Below are 16,975 nucleotides of genomic sequence, written 5' to 3'. Positions count from 1 at the left end.
AAACTTTACCTCAAAAGAAACAAGATCCTGGTAAATTCTTAATACCCTGTACCATGGGCACCATGACCTTTGAGAAGGCTCTGTGTGACCTGGGGTCAGGTATAATTCTTATGCCACTCTCTGTAATGAAGAAGCTAGGATCTTTGAAGTACAGGCTGCCACATTCTCATTACAGATGACAGAAAAGTCAGTAAGACAAGCTTATGGATTGGTAGAGGACGTGTTAATAAAGGTTAAAGGCCATTACATCCCTGCTGATTTCATAATCTTAGACACTAGGCAGGAAGAGGATGAATGCATCATCCTTGGAAGACCCTTCCTAGCCACAGCAGGAGCTATGATTGATGTTGACAGAGGAGAGCTGGTCCTTCAATTGAATGGGGACTACCTTGTGTTTAAAGCTCAAGGATCCTCCTCTGCAACCATGGAGAGGAAGCATGAAAAGCTTCTCTCAATGCAAAGTCAATCAAAGCCCCCACAATCAAACTCTAAGTTTGGTGTTGGAAAGCCACAACCAAACTCTAAGTTTGGTGTTGAACCCCCACATTCAAACTCTAAGTTTGGTGTTGGGAGGTCCCAACAATGCTCTGAACATATGTGAAGCTCCATGAGAGCTCACTGTCAAGCTATTGACATTAAAAAAGTGCTTATTGGGAGGCAACCCAATTTTATTTATCTATATTTTTATTGTTCTTTTATGTTTTATTAGGTTCATGGTCATGTGGAGTCACAAAACAACTACGAAAATTAAAAATAGAATAAAAAACAGCAGAAGAAACAGCACACCTTAGAGGAAGAGCTTACTGGCGTTTAAACGCCAGTAAGGAGCATCTGGCTGGCGTTCAACGCCAGAATAGAGCATAAATCTGGCGTTGAATGCCAGAAACAAGCCGCAGTATGGCGTTTAAACGCTAGGATTGCCCCCTGAGGAAAGCTGGCGTTTAACACCAGAAACAAGCATCAGGCTGGCATTAAACGCCAGAAACATGCTACATTTGGGCGTTTAATACCAGAAACAAGCTACAGTCTGGTGTTAAACGCCAGAATTGCATGCAAATGGTGTTTTACATGCCTAATTGGTGCAGGGATGATTCATCCTTGACACTTCAGGATCTGTGGACCCCACAGGATCCGCACCTACCTCAACCACTCACATCCATCCACTCTTCCCCATAAACCCCACCTACCTTCCAATTCAAAATCTCTTTCCCACCCAAACCCACCCTAAATAGCCGAATACACACCTCTCTCGCTCTCCTCCATTTCTTCTACTTCTTCATCTATTCTTTCTTCTTTTGCTCGAGGACAAACAACATTCTAAGTTTGGTGTGGTAAAAGCATAGCTTTTTAGTTTTTCCATAACCACTGATGGCACCTAAGGCCAAAGAAACCTCTAGAAAAAGGAAAGGGAAGACAAAAGCTTCCACCTCTGAGTCATGGGAGATGGAGAGATTCATCTCAAGGGTCCATAGCTCAGTAGTAGAGCATTTGACTGCACATCAAGAGAGCCACTCATGGACCTCAACAAGAGCATGAGGAATTTCCTCATCAAGAAATCCCTGAGATACCTCAGGGGATACATTTTCCTCCACACAATTATTGGGAGCAACTAAGGATAAGAGCACCAAAATCACTAGGGATCAAGCAACAGAGGCAAGGAAGAGACATAGAGAAGCTCAAGAGCACCTTTGGTTCTTCAAGAAGAAGGCGCCACCATCACTAAGGTGGACTCATTCCTTAACTTCCTTGTTCTTATCTCTCTGTTTTTCGGTTTTTGTGCTTCATGTTTGTCTATGTTTGTGTCTTTATTACATGATCATTAGTGCCTAGTGTCTATGACTTAGGGCTATGAATAATTCCATGAATCCTTCACCTTTCTTAAATGAAAAATATTTTTAAATACAATAGAACAAGAAGTACATGAGTTTCGAATTCATCCTTGAAATTAGTTTAATTATATTGATGTGGTGACAATACTTTTTGTTTTCTGAATGAATGCTTGAACAGTGCATATTTTTTATCTTGTTGTTTATGAATGTTAAAATTGTTGGCTCTTGAAAGAATGATGAAAAAGAGAAATGTTATTGATGATCTGAAAAATCAATAAATTGGTTCTTGAAGCAAGAAAAAGCAGTGAAGAACAAAGCTTGCGAAAAAAAAGTGGCGAAAAAAATATTTTATAAAAGAAAAAGAAAAAGCAAGCAGAAAAAGCCAATAGCCCTTAAAACCAAAAGGCAAGGGTAAAACGGGTCCAAGGCTTTGAGCATCAATGGATAGGAGGGCCTAAGGAAATAAATCCAAGCCTAAGCGGCTAAATCAAGCTGTCCCTAACCATGTGCTTGTGGCATGCAGGTCCAAGTGAAAAGCTTGATACTGAGTGGTTAAAGTCGTGATCCAAAGCAAAAAGAGTGTGCTTAAGAGCTCTGGACACCTCTAGCTGGGGATTTTAGCAAAGCTGAGTCACAATCTGAAAAGGTTCACCCAGTCATGTGTCTGTGGCATTTATGTATCCGGTGGTAATACTGGAAAACAAAGTTCTTAGGGCCACAGCCAAGACTCATAAAAGTAGATGTGTTCAAGAATCAACATACTTAACTAGGAGAATCAATAACACTATCTGAACTCTGAGTTCCTATAGATGCCAATCATTCTAAACTTCAAAGGATAAAGTGAGATGCCAAAACTGTTCAGAAGCAAAAAGCTACCTGTCCCGCTCATCTAATTAGAACTAATCTTCATTGATATTTTGAGATTTATAGTATATTCACTTCTTTTTATCCTATTTTACTTTCAGTTGCTTGGGGACAAGCAACAATTTAAGTTTGGTGTTGTGACGAGCGGATAATTTATACGCTTTTTCCATTATTTTTAGGTAGTTTCTAGTAGGATCTAGCTACTTTTAGAGATGTTTTTATTAGTTTATATGCAAAATTCACATTTCTGGACTTTACTATGAGTTTTTGTGTTTTTCTGTGATTTCAGGTATTTTCTAGCTGAAATTGAGGGATCTGAGCAAAAATCTGATTCAGGCTGACAAAAGACTGCTGATGCTGTTGGATTCTGACCTCCCTGCACTAGAAATAGATTTTCTAGAGCTACAGAACTCTAAATGGCATGCTCTTAATGGTGTTGGAAATCAGACATCCAGAGCTTTCCAGCAATATATAATTATTCATATTTTATTCGAATAAAGACAACACAAATTGGCGTTCAACTCCAGTTCCATGCTGCATTCTGAAGTAAAACGCCAGAAACACGTCACAAACCAGAGTTAAATGCCAAAAACACGTTACAACTTGGCGTTTAACTCCAAGAGAAGCCTCTGCACGTGTAAAGCTCAAGCTCAGCCCAAGCACACACAAAGTGGGCCCCGGAAGTGGATTTCTGCATTAATTACTTATTTTTGTAAACCCTAGTAGCTAGTCTAGTATAAATAGGACATTTTACTATTGTATTAGACATCTTGGTTTTCGTCTTTTATCTTAGCATCCATCTTTGGACGTTTAGTTCTTAGACTTTGGGGGCTGGCCATTCGGCCATGCCTGAACCTTGATCACTTATGTATTTTCAACGGTGGAGTTTCTACACACCATAGATTAAGGTGTGGAGCTCTGCTGTACCTTGAGTTTTAATGCAATTACTACTATTTCAATTCAATTCAGCTTATTCATGTTCTAAGATATTCGTTGCACTTCAACATGATGAATGTGATGATCCGTGATACTCATCATCATTCTCACCTATGAACACGTGACTGACAACCACTTCCGTTCTACCTTAGAACGATCGTGTATCTCTTGGATTCCTTAATCAGAATCTTCGTGGTATAAGCTAGAATTATTGGCGGCCATTCTTAAGAATCCGAAAAGTCTAAACCTTGTCTGTGGTATTCCGAGTAGGATTCAGGGATTGAATGACTGTGACAAGCTTCAAACTCACGATTGTTGGGCGTGATGACAAACTCAAACGAATCAATAGATTCTAGTCCGACATGATCGAGAATTGACCGATGATTAGCCGTGCTGTAACAGAGCATTTGGACCATTTTCACTGAGAGGATGGGATGTAGCCATTGACAATAGTGATGCCCTACATACAGCTTGCCATGGAAAGGAGTATGAAGGATTGAAAGTAAGAAAGTGGTATGTTACAGAGATTCAACAGGGACAAAGCATCTCCATACATTTATCTGAAATTCCCGCCAATGATTTACATAAGTATCTCTATCTTATTTTATGCTTTATTTATTATTAATTTTCGAAAACCATTATAAACCATTTGAATCCTCCTAACTGAGATTTACAAGATGACCATAGCTTGCTTCATACCAACAATCTCCATGGGATCGACCCTTACTCGCGTAAGGTTTATTACTTGGACGACCCAATGCACTTGCTGGTTAGTTGTGCGGAGTTGTGACAAAGTGTGATTAACGTTTGAGAGCGCTACCAAGGCCACAACCAAACTCTAAGTTTGGTGTTGAACCCCCACATTCAAACTCTAAGTTTGGTATTGGGAGGTCCCAACAATGCTCTGATGATTTGTGAGCTCCATGAGAGCTCACTGTCAAGCTATTGACATTAAAGAAGCGCTTATTGGGAGGCAACCCAATTTTTATTTATCTATATTTTCTACTGTTCTTTTATATTTTATTAGGTTCATGATCATGTGGAGTCACAAAACAATTGCTAAAATTAAAAACAGAATCAAAAACAACAGAAGAAATTCCACACCCTAGAGGAAGAGCCTACTGGCGTTTAAATGCCAGTAAGGAGCATCTGGCTTGCATTCAATGCCAGAATAGAGCATGAATCTGGCGTTGAACACCAGAAACAAGCAGCAGTCTGGCGTTTAAATGCCAGGATTACACCTTGAGGAAAGCTGGCGTTTAACGCCAGAAACAAGCATCAGGCTGGCGTTAAACGCCAGAAACATGCTACATCTAGGCGTTTAACGCTTGAAACAAGCATCAGTCTAGCGTTAAATGCCAGGATTGCATACAAGGGCATTTTACATGCCTAAAGGGTGCAGGGATGAGAAATCCTTAACACCTCAGGATCTGTGGACCCCACAGGATCACCTGAGGATCTGTGGACACCACAGGATCCCCACCTACCTTCTCCCTCTCTCTCACACCTTTTCATAACACTCTTCCCCATCACCTCTTACCACTCACATCCATCCTCTCTTTCCCATAAACCTCACCTACCTTGAAATTCAAAATCTCTTTCTCACCCAAACCCACCCTACATCACCGAACCATAAACCACTCTCCCTCTCCTCCATCTCTTCTTCTTCTTCCTCTATTCTTTCTTCTTTTGCTTGAGGATGATCAACATTCTACATTTGGTGTGATAAAAGCATAGCTTTTTTGTTTTTCCATAGCCATTGATGGCACCAAAGGCCGGAGAAACCTCTAGAAAAAGGAAAGGAAAGACAAAAGCTTCCACCTCCGAGTCACGGGAGATGGAGAGATTCATCTCAAGGGTCCATAGCTCAGTAGTAGAGCATTTGATTGCACATCAAGAGAGCCCACTCATGGACCTCAACAAGAGCATGAGGAATTCTCTCATCAAGAAATCCCTGACGTACCTCAGGGGATACATTTTCCTCCACAAAATTATTTGGAGCAACTAAGGATAGGAGCACCAAAATCACTAGGGATCAAGCAACAGAGGCAAGGAAGAGACATAGAGGAGCTCAAGGACACCATTGGCCCTTCAAGAAGAAGGCACCACCATCACTAAGGTGGACTCATTCCTTAACTTCCTTGTTCTGACTTCTCTGTTTTTCGATTTTTAAGCTTCATGTTTATCTATGTTTGTGTCTTTACTACATGATCATTAGTATTTAGTAACTATGTCTTAAGGCTATGAATAATTCCATGAATCCTTCACCTCTCTTAAATGAAAAATGTTTAATTCAAAAGAACAAGAAATACATGAGTTTCAAATTTATCCTTGAAATTAGTTTAATTATATTGATGTGGTGACAATACTTTTTGTTTTCTGAATGAATGCTTAAACAGTGCATATTTTTTATCTTGTTGTTTATGAATTTTAAATTTGTTGGCTCTTGAAAGAATGATGAAAAATAAAAATTTTGTAGATGATCTAAAAAATCATAAAATTGATTCTTAAAGCAAGTAAAAGCAGTGAAAAAGAAGAAGCTTGCAAAAAAAATGGCGAATATATATATATATATATATATATAGAAAAAGCCAATAGCCCTTAAAAACAAAAGGCAAGGGTAAAAAGGATCCAAGGCTTTGAGTATCAATGGATAGGAGGGCCCAAGGAAATAAAATCTAGGCCTAAGCGGCTAAATCAAACTGTCCCTAACCATGTGCTTGTGGCATGCAGGTCCAAGTGAAAAGCTTGAGACTGAGTGGTTAAAATCATGATCCAAAGCAAAAAGAGTGTGCTTAAGAGCTCTGGACACCTCTAACTGGGGACTTTAGCAAAGCTGAGTCACAATCTAAAAAGGTTCATCCAGTCATGTGTCTGTGGCATTTATGTATCCGGTGGTAATACTGGAAAACAAAGAGTTAGGGCCACGGCCAAGACTCATAAAAGTAGCTGTGTTCAAGAATCAACATACTTAACTAGGAGAATCAATAACACTATCTGAACTCTGAGTTCCTATAGATGCCAATCATTCTAAACTTCAAAGGATAAAGTGAGATGCCAAAACTGTTCAGAAGCAAAAAGCTATTAGTCCCGCTCATCTAATTAGAACTAATCTTCATTGATATTTTGAGATATATAGTATATTCTCTTCTTTTTATCCTATTTTATTTTCAGTTGCTTGGGGACAAGCAACAATTTAAGTTTGGTGTTGTGATGAGCGGATAATTTATACGCTTTTTGGCATTATTTTTAGGTAGTTTTTAGTAGGATCTAGCTACTTTTAGGAATGTTTTTATTAGTTTTTATGCAAAATTCACATTTTTGGACTTTACTACGAGTTTGTGTGTTTTTCTATGATTTCAGGTATTTTCTGGCTGAAATTGAGGGACCTGAGCAAAAATCTGATTCAGGCTGAAAAAGGACTGCTGATGCTGTTGGATTCTGACCTCCCTACACTAGAAATAGATTTTCTGCAGCTATAGAACTCTGAATTGCGCGCTCTCAACGGCGTTAGAAAGTAGACATCCAGAGCTTTCCAGCAATATATAATAGTCCATACTTTATTCGAGTTTAGACGATGCAAACTGGTGTTCAACGCCAGTTTCATGCTGCATTATGGAGTAAAACGCCAGAAACACGTTTCAAACCAGAGTTAAACGCCAAAAATACATTACAACTTGGTGTTTAACTCCAAAAGAAGCCTCTGCATGTGTAAAGCTCAAGCTCAGCCCAAGCACACACCAAAGTGGGCCCCGGAAGTGGATTTCTGCATTTAGACTTATTTTTGTAAACCCTAGTAACTAGTCTATATATAAATAGGACATTTTACTATTGTATTAGACATCTTTGGATTATTTTTGGATTACCTTATGATCCTTTGATAACGTTCATGGGGGCTGGCCATTCGACCATGCCTGGACCATCACTTATGTATTTTCAACGGTGGAGTTTCTACACACCAAAGATTAAGGGTGTGGAGCTCTGCCGTACCTCGAGTTTTAATGCAATTACTACTATTTTCTATTCAATTCAGCTTATTCTTGTTCTAAGATATTCGTTGCACTTCAACCTGATGGATGTCGTGATCCGTGACACTCATCATCATCCATCCCTATGAATGCGTGACTGATAACCACTTCCGTTCTACCTTAGAACGAGCGCATATCTCTGGGATTCCTTAATCAGAATCTTCGGGGTATAAGCTAGAATTATTGGCGGCCATTCTTGAGAATCCAGAAAGTCTAAACCTTGTCTGTGGTATTCCGAGTAGGATTTAGGGATTGGATGACTGTGAGGAGCTTCAAACTCGTGATTGTTGGGCGTAGTGACATACACAAAAGAATCAATGGATTCTATTCCGACATGATCGAGAACTAACAGATGATTAGCCGTGCTGTGACAAGAGCATTTGGACCATTTTCACTGAGAGGATGGGAAGTAGCCATTGACAACGGTGATACCCTACATACAGCTTGCCATAGAAAGGAGTAAGAAGAATTGGATGAAAGCAGTAGGAAAGCAGAGATTCAACAGGAACATAGCCTCTTCACGCGCTTATCTGAAATTCCCTCCAATGATTTACATAAGTATCTCTATCTCTATTTTATGCTTTATTTATTATTATTTTCAAAAACCCTTATAACTATTTGAATCCGCCTAACTGAGATTTACAAGATGACCATAGCTTGCTTCATACCAACAATCTCCGTGGGATCGACCCTTACTCACGTAAGGTTTATTACTTGGATGACCCAGTGCACTTGCTGGTTAGTTGTGCGAAGTTGTGAAGAATGTGAGTGAACCATAGTAGTGTGCACCAAGTTTTTGAAGCCATTGCTAAGAAGTGTTCGAGTTATGAAAATAGTAAATCACGATTTTGCCTATCATGTTTTTGGCGCCGTTGCTGGGGATTATTCGAGTTTGGACAACTGACGGTTCATCTTGTTGCTCAGATTAGGTAATTTTCTTTTAAAAAAGTTTTCAAAAATCTTTCAAAAATTTTTTATTATGTTTTTGTTTTTCCAAAAAATAATTTTCAAAAAATCCAAAAAAATCAATAAAATCATAAAAATTCAAAAAATATTTTTGTGTTTCTTGTTCGAGTCTTGAGTGAATTTTTAAGTTTGGTGTCAATTGCATGTTTTTAAAATTTATGCATTTTTTTTGAAAAAATTCATGCATGGTGTTCTTCATGATCTTCAATTTGTTCTTGGTAAGTCTTCTTGTTTGATCTTTAAATTTTCTTGTTTTGTGTTTTTTGTTATTTTTCATATGCATTTTTGCATTCATAGTGTCTAAACATGAAACATTTCTAAGTTTGGTGTCTTGCATGTTTTTTTTTTCTTGAAAATTTTTCAAAAATAAGTCTTGATGTTCATCTTGATCTTCAAAGTGTTCTTGGTGTTCATCTTGACATTCATAGTGTTCTTGCATGTTTTCTTTGTTTTGATCTTAATCTTTCATGTTGTGAGTCATTTTTGTGTTTTTCTCTCTCCTCCTTAAAAATTCAAAAATAAAAAAAATCTTTTCCTTATTTTGCTCATAATTTTAAAAAATTTGAGTTGACTTAGTCAAAAATTTTTAAAACTTAGCTATTTCTTATAAGTCAAGTCAAATTTTCAATTTTAAAAATCTTATCTTTTCAAAATCTTTTTCAAAAATAAATTTTTTTCATTTTTTTATTATTTTCAAAAATTTTTAAAATTTATTTTTAAAATCTTTTTCTTATCTTTATTTTAAAATTTCGAAAACTTTACTAACAATTAATGTGATTGATTCAAAAATTTGAAGTTTGTTACTTTCTTGTTAAGAAAGGTTCAATCTTTAAATTTTAGAGTCATATTTTTTAGTTTCTTGTTAGTCAAGTAATCAATTCTAATTTTAAAAATCAAATCTTTTCCAAAATATCTTTTTCAATCATATCTTTTCAAAAGACCTTTTTCAAATCATATCTTTTTCAAAATTGATTTCAAAAATCTTTTCTAAATTCTTATCTTTTCAAAATTGATTTTCAAATCTTTTTCAACTAACTAATTGACTTTCGTTTGTTTCTTATCTTTTTCAAAACTACCTAACTTTTTTCCTCTCTCTAATTTTCGAAAATTACCTCCCTCTTTTTCAAAATTCTTTTTTTACTAATTTTTTCAAATTTTTATTTTTATTTTATTCCTTTTCTTAATTTTCGAATTTTAACTTTAATATTTTTCTTTTATTTTAGTTAATTTTCAAAAATTCTTCTCTCTCATCTCTTTCTATTTATTTATTCATTTACTAACACTTCTCTTCATCTTAAAATTCGAACCCCTCTTCCTCTCTGAGTTCGAATTTTCTTCTTTTCCTTCTTCTATTCTTTTCTTCTTCTACTAACATAAAGGAATCTATCTACTGTGGTAAAGAGGATCCCTATTATTATTTTCTGTGCCCTTCTTTTTCATATGAGCAGGAGCAAGGACAATGACATTCTTGTTGAAGCAGATCCTGAACCTGAAAGGACTCTGAAGAGGAAACTAAGAGAAGTTAAATTACAACAATCTAGAGACAACCTTATAGAAATTTTCAAAAAGGAAGAGGAGATGGCAGTTGAAAATAATAATGCAAGGAGGATGCTTAGTGATTATACTACACCTACTTCCAAATTTGATGGAAGAAGCATCTCAATTCCTGCCATTGGAGCAAACAATTTTGAGCAGAAGCTTCAACTAGTTGCTCTAATGCAATAGAACTACAAGTTTCATGGACTTCTATCAGAAGATCCCTATCAGTTTTTAACTGAGTTCTTGCAGATCTGTGAGACTGTTAAGACTAATGGAGTAGATCCTGAAGTCTACAGACTCATGCTTTTCCCTTTTGCTGTAAAAGACAGAGCTAGAACATGGTTGGACTCACAACCTAAAGATAGCCTGGACTCTTGGGATAAGTTGGTCACGACCTTCTTGGCTAAGTTCTTTCCTCCTCAAAAGTTGAGCAAGCTTAGAGTGGATGTTCATACCTTCAAATAAAAAGATGATGAATCCCTCTATGAAGCTTGGGAAAGATACAAGCAGATGACCAAAAAGTGTCCTTTTGACATGCTTTCAGAGTGGACCATTCTGGATATATTCTATTATGGTCTATCTGAGTTTTCTAAGATGTCACTGGACCATTCTGTAGGTGGATCCATTCACATAAAGAAAATGCCTGCAGAAGCTCAAGAACTCATTGACATAGTTGCAAATAACCAATTCATGTACACTTCTGAGAGGAATCCTATGAGCAATGGGACGCCCCAAAGGAAGGGAGTTCTTGAAATTGATGCTCTGAATGCCATATTGGCTCAGAACAAAATGTTGACTCAGCAAGTCAACATGATCTCTCAGAGTCTGAATGGATGGCAAAATGCATCCAACAGTACTAAAGAGGCATTTTCTGAAGAAGAAGCTTGTGATCCTGAGAACCCTGCAATGGCAGAGGTAAATTACATGGGTGAACTCTATGGGAACACTTATAATTCCTCATGGAGAAATCATCCAAATTTCTCATGGAAGGATCAACAAAGGCCCCAACAAGGCTTTAATAATGGTGGAAGAAATACGCTTAGCAATAGCAAGCCTTTTCCATCATCTTCTCAGCAACAGACAGAGAAGTATGAGCAAAGCCGCTCTAGCTTAGCAAATATAATCTCTGATCTATCTAAAGCCACTTTAAGTTTCATGAGTGAAACAAGGTCCTCCATCAGAAATTTAGAGGCACAAGTGGGTCAGCTGAGTAAGAAAATCATTGAAACTCCTCCTAGTACTCTCCCAAGCAATACAGAAGAGAATCCAAAAATAGAGTGCAACGCCATTGATATAATCAAAATGGCCGAATACCCAAAGGAGGAGAAGGACGTGAATCCCAGTGAGGAAGACCTCCTGGGACGTCCTCTGAACAAGAAGGAGTTCCCTATTGAGGACCTAAAGGAATCTGAGGCTCATATAGAGACCATAGAGATTCCATTAAACTTTCTTCTACCATTCATGAGCTCTGAGAACTATTCTTCCTCAGAAGAGGATGAAGATGTAACTAGAGAGCGAGTTGCTCAATATCTAGGAGCCATCATGAAGCTGAATGCCAAGTTGTTTGGTAATGAAACTTGGGAAGGTGAACCTCCCTTTCTCATTAGTGAACTAAATACATAGGTTCAGCAAACTCTACCTCAAAAGAAACAAGATCCTGGTAAATTCTTAATACCCTGTACCATAGGCACCATGACCTTTGAGAAGGCTTTGTGTGACCTGGGGTCAGGTATAAATCTTATGCCACTTTCTGTATTGGAAAAACTAGGGATCTTTGAGGTATAGGCTGCCACATTCTCATTAGAGATGGCAGACAAGTCGATAAGACAAGCTTATGGATTGGTAGAGGACGTGTTAGTGAAGGTTAAAGGCCTTTACATCCCTGCTGATTTCATAATCCTAGATACTGGGAAGGAGGAGGATGAATGCATCATCCTTGGAAGACCCTTCCTAGCCACAGCAGGAGCTGTGATTGATTTTGACAGAGGTGTGCTAGTCCTTCAATTGAATGGGGACTACCTTGTGTTTAAAGCTCAAGGTTATCCTTCTATAAACATGGAGAGGAAGCATGAAAAGCTTCTCTCAATACAGAGTCAAACAAAGCCCCCACAATCAAACTCTAAGTTTGGTGTTGGGAGGCCACAACCAAACTCTGAATTTGGTGTTGAACCCCCACATTCAAACTCTAAGTTTGGTGTTGGGAGATCCCAACAGTGCTCTGATGATCTGTGAGCTCCATGAGAGCTCACTGTCAAGCTATTGACATTAAAGAAGCGCTTATTGGGAGGCAACCCACTTTTTATTTATCTATATTTCTATTGTTCATTTATATTTTATTAGGTTTATGATCATGTGGAGTCACAAAACAATTGCTAAAATTAAAAACAGAATCAAAAATAGTAGAAGAAACAGCACACCCTGGAGGACGAGCTTACTGGTGTTTGAATGCCAGTAAGGAGCATCTGGCTGGCGTTCAACGCCAGAACAGAGTATGAATCTGGCGCTGAATGCCAGAAACAAGCAGTAATCTGGCGTTCAAACGCCAGGATTGCACCCTGAGGAAAGCTGGCGTTAAACGCCAGAAACAAGCACCAAGCTGGTGTTTAATGCCAGAAACAAGCATAGAGCTGGCGTTAAACGCCAGAAACAAGCTTAAGTTTGGCGTTAAACGCCAAGATTGCTGCAGAGGGCATTTTACACGCCTAACTGGTGTAGGAATGGTAAATCCTTGACATCTTAGGATCTGTGGACCCTACAAGATCCTCACCTTCCTCAACTCACCTTCTCTCTTCTTCACTCAATCCAATAACACTCTTCCCCATACACCCTTCACCAATCACCTCAATCTCTCTTCCCCATCACCTCTTCACCACTCACATCCATCCACTCTTCCCCATAAACCCCACATACCTTCAAATTCAAAATCTCTTTCCCACCCAAACCCACCCTAAATAACCGAACCCCATTCCCTCTCCATCCACTATATACACCCCTCCATCCTTCTTCATTTTCACACAACACAACCTTCTCTTCTCCCCTTGGACCGAATACACATCTCTCTCCCTCTCCTCCATATCTTCTTCTTCATCCTCTATTCTTTCTTCTGTTGCTCAAAGGCGAGCAACATTCTAAGTTTGGTGTGGTAAAAGCATAGCTTTTTTGTTTTTCCATAACCTTTGATGGCACCTAAGGCCGGAGAAACCTATAGAAAGAGGAAAAGGAAGACAAAAGCTTCCACTTCCGAGTCATGGGAGATGGAGAGATTCATCTCAAAGGTCCATAGCTCAGTAGTAGAGCATTTGACTGCACATCAAGAGAGCCCACTTATGGACCTCAACAAGAGCATGAGGAATTCCCTCATTAAGAAATCTCTGAGATATCTCAGGGGATACATTTACCTCTACATAATTATTGGGAGCAACTAAGCATAGGAGCACCAAAATCACTAGGGATCAAGCAACAGAGGCAAGGAAGAGACATAGAGGAGCTCAAGAGCACCTTTGGTTCTTCAAGAAGAAGGTGCCACCCTCACTAAGGTGGACTCATTCCTTAACTTCCTTGTTCTTATCTCTCTATTTTTCGATTTTTGAACTTCATGTTTGTCTATGTTTGTGTCTCTATTACATGATCATTAGTATTTAGTAACTATGTCTTAAGGCTATGAATAGTTCCATGAATCCTTCACCTTTCTTAAATGAAAAATGTTTTTAATTCAAAAGAACAAGAAGTACATGCGTTTCGAATTCATCCTTGAATTTAGTTTAATTATGTTGAAGTGGCGATAATACTTTTTGGTTTCTGAATGAATGCTTGAACAGTGCATATTTTTTATCTTGTTGTTTATGAATGTTAAAATTGTTGGCACTTGAAAGAATGATGAAAAAGAGAAATGTTATTGATGATCTGAAAAATCATAAAATTGATTATTGAAGCAAGAAAAATCAGTGAATAACAAAAGCTTTCAAAAAAAATGGTGAAGAAAAGTATAAAGAAAAAAGGATCCAAGGCTTTGAGCATCAATGGATAGGAGCGCCCAAGGAAATAAAATCCAGGCCTAAGCGGCTAAATCAAGCTGTCCCTAACCATGTGCTTGTGGCATGCAGGCCCAAGTGAAAAGCTTGAGACTGAGTGGTTAAAGTCGTGATCCAAAGCAAAAAGAGTGTGCTTAAGAGCTTTGGACACCTCTAACTGGGGACTTTAGCAAAGCTGAGTCACAATCTGAAAAGGTTCACCCAGTCATGTGTCTGTGGCATTTATGTATCCGGTGATAATACTGGAAAACAAAGTGCTTAGGGCCACGGCCAAGACTCATAAAAGTAGCTGTGTTCAAGAATCAACATACTTAACTAGGAGAATCAATAACACTATCTGAACTCTGAGTTCCTATAGATGCCAATCATTCTCTACAAGTCCCGCTCATCTAGTTAGAACTAATATTCATTGATATTTTGGGATTTATAGTATATTCACTTCTTTTTATCCTATTTGATTTTCAGTTGCTTGGGGACAAGCAACAATTTAAGGTTGGTGTTGTGATGAGCGGATAATTTATACGCTTTTTGGCATTGTTTTTAGGTAGTTTCTAGTAGGATCTAGCTACTTTTAGGGATGTTTTCATTAGTTTTTTTGCAAAATTCACATTTCTGGACTTTATTATGAGTTTGTGTATTTTCTGTGATTTCAGGTATTTTCTGGCTGAAATTAAGCGACCTGAGCAAAAATCTAATTCAGGCTGAAAAAGGACTGCTGATGCTGTTGGATTCTGACCTCCCTGCACTCGAAATGGATTTTCGTGAGCAACAGAACTCCCAATGGCACTCCCTCAATGGCGTTGAAAAGTAGACATCCAGATCTTTCCAGCAATATATATTAGTCCATACTTTGTTCGAATTTAGATGACGCAAACTGGCATTCAACACCAGTTCCATGCTGCATTCTGGAGTAAAACGCCAGAAACACGTCACAAACCAAAGTTAAACGCCAAAAACACGTTACAACTTGGAGTTTAACTCCAAGAGAAGCCTCTCCACGTGTAAAGCTCAAGCTCAGCCCAAGCACACACCAAAGTGGGCTCCGAAAGTGGATTTCTGCATTTAGACTTATTTTTGTAAACCCTAGTAACTAGTGTAGTATAAATAGGACATTTGACTATTGTATTAGACGTCTTTTGATTGATCTTTGATCAGTGTATGCGATTTTAGACCTTCATGGGGGCTGGCCATTCGGCCATGCCTGGACCATCACTTATGTATTTTCAACGGTGGAGTCTCTACACATTATAGATTAAGGGTGTAGAGCTCTGCTGTACCTCGAGTTTTAATGCAATTACTACTATTTTCTATTCAATTAAGCTTATTCTTGTTCTAAGATATTCGTTGCACTTAAACCTGATGGATGTGATGATCCGTGACACTCATAATCATCCATCCCTATGAACGCGTGACTGACAACCACTTCCGTTCTACCTTAGAACAAGCGCATATCTCTTGGATTCCTTAATCAGAATCTTCGTGGTATAAGCTAGAATTATTGGCGGCCATTCTTGAGAATCTGAAAAGTCTAAACCTTATCTGTGGTATTCCGAGTAGGATTCAGGTATTGAATGACTGTGACGAGCTTCAAACTCGCAATTTTTGGGCGTAGTGACAGATGCAAAAGAATCAATGGATTCTATTCCGACATGATCGAGAATCGACAGATGATTAGCCATGCTGTGACATGAGCATTTGGACCATTTTTACTGAGATGATGGGAAGTAGCCATTGACAACGGTGATGCCCTACATACAGCTTGCCATAGAAAGGAGTAAGAAGAATTGGATGAAAGCAGTAGGAAACCAGAGATTCAACAGGAACACAACATCTTCACGTGCTTATTTGAAATTCCCACCAATGATTTACATAAGTATCTCTATCTCTATTTTATGTTTTATTTATTATTATTTTCGAAAACCATTATAACCATTTGAATCCGCCTAACTGAGATTTACAAGATGACCATAGCTTGCTTCATACCAACAATCTCCGTGGGATCGACCCTTACTCACGTAAGGTTTATTACTTGGACGACCCAGTGCACTTGCTGGTTAGTTGTGCGAAGTTGCGAAGAATGTGAGTGAACCATAGTAGTGTGCACCAAGTTTTTGGAGCCATTGCTGAGAAGTGTTCGAGTTATAAAAAGAGTAAATCACGATTTTACCTATCATTTTACCCACTTGAATGTTGTATTGGATGGTAATGGCTTTGGGGGAGAGGTCTCCAATAGCTTTGACAAGGTGATTTCAAGCTCCATTCCCTTGTGCTCTCCCTTGGCAACTTCCACCTCTTTGCAAGCTTCTTCAATTTCAACCTCTTTCTCTTGGTAGTTTTCTTCCAATTCAATCTCTTCTTCATTACCTACCAAGGGCATGGGAGGTTGTGCTTCTTCTCTTTTAATCTCTATGTCAAGTCCAATGGGAGAGGATTCAATTGTAGATAAGGATTCATCAATGATTGAATCCATCTCTTGATCAACCTCTTCAAAGTCTTCAACTGGGATATGCCTTGGAGGTTGTACACCCTCCTCAACATCAATTTCAAATGTCTTAGAAAGAGGCTCTATGACTTGACTTTCCCATGGAGGTTCCGCATCTCCCAAGTCTTCAACCATTTCCTCTTCTGCGATAATTTCGGCTTTCTCCACTTGCTCTAAGACAAAATTAGACTCCTCCTTGATGTCTTCCTTCACTAATTCTTCAACAAATCCTCCGCCTTCAAGGGTCTCTACTACTTCCACCTATAGAGCCTCCTCTAGCTTCTTCTGAAGTATGAGTTC

The 16,975-nt window shown here is 38.4% G+C and overlaps 1 non-coding gene across 1 annotated transcript; it reads right to left on the bottom strand.

Moving 5' to 3' along the window:
- Nucleotides 1-10,594: 10,594 nt before the first annotated feature.
- Nucleotides 10,595-10,702, bottom strand: LOC127742021 (small nucleolar RNA R71). Its single transcript, XR_008003208.1, has one exon. It is a non-coding gene; the product is annotated as a small nucleolar RNA R71 (small nucleolar RNA).
- Between the last annotated feature and the right edge of the window lie 6,273 nt (nucleotides 10,703-16,975).

Source organism: Arachis duranensis, chromosome 9 (genome assembly GCF_000817695.3).
Source record: "Arachis duranensis cultivar V14167 chromosome 9, aradu.V14167.gnm2.J7QH, whole genome shotgun sequence".
NCBI lineage: Eukaryota > Viridiplantae > Streptophyta > Magnoliopsida > Fabales > Fabaceae > Arachis > Arachis duranensis.
This window is presented reverse-complemented; position numbering and strand designations above follow the sequence as displayed.